Genomic DNA, 3235 nt, shown 5'->3' with positions numbered 1-3235 from the left:
TGTGTAGTTTGAGGAACATAATATGTTTAGCATCATGTACTAGAAATGTATCCATGAGAGCTTATGTAGTCATTGCACTTTAGACTAATACCTTTAACCAATATGGGTTGAAGTTAAGTTCCCTTGCTTAAGCATATGTTTTTCTTTTTAGGATTTTTAATTTTGAGTGAAAAAAGTGAGTTGTAAAAAAAATAGAAAAAGAAAAAAAATTGTGAAAGTTTGAGTGAATAAGAGTCTATAAAGTTATGAAGATCAAGAAATATTATGAAGAAAAGTTCAAAAGTTTCAAATATTGAAGACTCAAGTTGAAGAAATTGAAGAATAAGGCAACAATGCTAAAAATCAAAGTTATATTATTCAAGTTATAATTTTTCTTTCTAGGTTATTTTACCATATTTATGCGAGGGAGCTTAACCAATATATACCTTGGGTTAAGAAAGTTTTATGGGGATGGATTCGAAGGGAGGCATAAAATGAATGTCGTTCAAAATAAGTGGAAGCTTTTATGAGGATCGTAAGTATTTAGAGCTTGGGAGGTAATTAGGATTTAGACACAAATACGTGTATTGAGGTGATGCACAATTAGTGGGTTCAATTTGGGCTGTCTTGTGTGATATTGGTGGGCATGGTTCTATGTGACGTATTAAAAATTAAGTTTTGCTTCAGGACAAGCAAAAGATATTGCCATATTTATACATATTTTTAGGCATTATTTTAATATATTTTAAGCTATATTTTGGTAAAATGAAAAAAATATTTGGTATTTATTGAGTTAAACTGTATTTGGCAGCCAAAAAGGACATTATTGAAGAAAAAAGACTGAAAACGACAAAAGTTGGATGCTAAGAGGGCTGGAGCTGAACTTGGAGCTTAAAAGAAGAGAAAATCAAGAAAAAAACAAGTCTCGTGGTGTGGCCTTAAGAATACCACGACGTGGTATCAAGAAAGATCTCGACTCTATATGTAAAATAAAAGCTCACGAAGTGATCAATTGTTATTCACGTCGTGAGAGATGTCCTAGAAGATCACCATATGCGAAGAAGCAAGTTTCCTTGCTAAATATGGATAGGGACTGAACTTACATCATGACATCATATTGTTCACGACATAAGGAGCATTTTATGGAAACTATATATATATATATATATATATATATATCATATTTTGGATCGACTTAAGGACGGATTGGAGAAGAAGATTGGAGATTAAGAGTTTTGAAGATTGTAGCAAGAATTCACACAACATATTTGGTTTGCATTAGATTGATCATGTCTAGTTTAGATTCTTATGATTTTATGTGTTTATTTTCTGCAATGATGAGCTAAATGATTAGGCTTCCGTTTAGTGTAGATGAACCCTAATACTATGTGTTAGTTTATATTTTCATGGATTTTATGAATTTGGTTTAGCTTGTGTTTGATTTATCAATACCTAGCATGTTAAAAGTTTTAATCTTTTTTGCTTATATTCAAGTTAAGTGTAGTTTAATGATCATTTTAATTACATGAACTTGTCTACCTAGTTGTTTATGATCATTAAATTGCTAGAGCTAGAATTAGCCAAATCCAAGATTATGTAATAAAGGCAACAACTTTAACTATGTTAGAGAACATAATTTGATCATAATTGTGCTTGGTTACTTGTCTTGATCATAGATAATTAATCTTAGATATATCTTACATAGCCTAATAACCTTAATTAATCAATTATGTGTCCACTTATGTATGATCATTGCATAGTTGTTCATGAATTGGTGAAAACATTAGGAGACCGGATCAAGATTCTTAATAACGTTTATATTGGAAACCAACTGAATTAATCCATGTCTTGAAATTAGCGATAGGAAAAAGGGGGGGTTCAAAGCTAAACGAAAATGTCTTCATTATCTTGATTACAATCATCTTTAGTTAGTTGTTTGCTTAGGTTTGAGTCAATTAAGTAGTTAAGTTAATATGAACTTGCAAAATCAGATAAAAATCCGAAATTTAGTTATTATTTTAGATTAATTCTTAGTAGTTATTTTATTGGCTAAATATTGTTCCCCGAGTTCGATACCCGACTTAGTTTTCTATATTATAAACTGACTAGGTACACTTCTTATAAGTGCATTAATAGATAAGTTTAGTTAGGTTTATAAATTTAAAACTGGTAGGTATATTTATGCACATCAATAACTAGATTATTGAGATATATAAGAAGCAACATTTATGTCTCCATACAAGAAAATTAGGGCATGCAACTGTAGGTTTCTCTCTCAACAGATTCTAACAGTAGTGATGTCAAACCCTAAAATACCACTTAGAGCATTACGTAAGCTGCTGGAAAAGAAATACCAGGTTGGATTGTAAGAAATGAAAGTGGATAGGACCAAAACCAAAGCCCAAGAAACAATTAGGGGAGATTTTGTAGGTCAATACTTTGAGAGACTACTTACTGTAGGTTCAGGCTAGAAATCCAAACACAATAGTCAAGCTTCAAGTGCAAAGTGAACCATTGTACATATTTGAGAGTAAAGTATTTGAAAAGGTATACGTTTGTCTTGGCCCATTGGAAAGTGGTTTTATAATAGGAAAAAAGATTTACTAGGGCCGAATGGTACATTCATGAAAGGTCACTACCCTAGTATGATTTTAACAGCTGTTGTAAGTGTTTAAATCTTATTTTTTTCATTTAACTTCGTAATATGAGAATGTTTCCTAATTGATTTGTTGATATGCTAATCAGCGTTTAGATGGAAAATTGCACATACCCTTTGACATATGTAGTTGTTGAGGAAGTGAACTATAGTTCATGAAGTTGGTTTTTAACTAACTTGGGAGAAGATCTAGGTGTGTATGTGAACTCAAACTTCACTTTCATAACAGATAGTTAGAAGGTAAATCTTATTATACTTCACGATAACTTTCATATTTTAGTATCCAATAACTCATTAACTTTGACAATTATGATGATTTAGGGGTTATTTCGTGCAATTGGTAAACTTTTCCCTGTAGCAGAGCATAAATATTGCCTCAGACATGTTCACGATAACATGAAACTGAAATGGAGGGGAAAGGAATTCAAGGACTATCTTTGGAAATGTGCAACATTAACTACTGCCCCACAGTTCAACAATGTCATGGAAGAACTAAAGCAACTAAATACTGCAGCATATGAGTGGCTTAAGACTATTTCGCCCAAGCACTGGTCCAGATCCCATTTCTCAGGTATATAATATTTTTATAATACAATGCTT

The sequence above is a fragment of the Lactuca sativa genome, chromosome 4, assembly GCF_002870075.4.
Source record: "Lactuca sativa cultivar Salinas chromosome 4, Lsat_Salinas_v11, whole genome shotgun sequence".
Taxonomy (NCBI): domain Eukaryota; kingdom Viridiplantae; phylum Streptophyta; class Magnoliopsida; order Asterales; family Asteraceae; genus Lactuca; species Lactuca sativa.
This window is presented reverse-complemented; position numbering follows the sequence as displayed.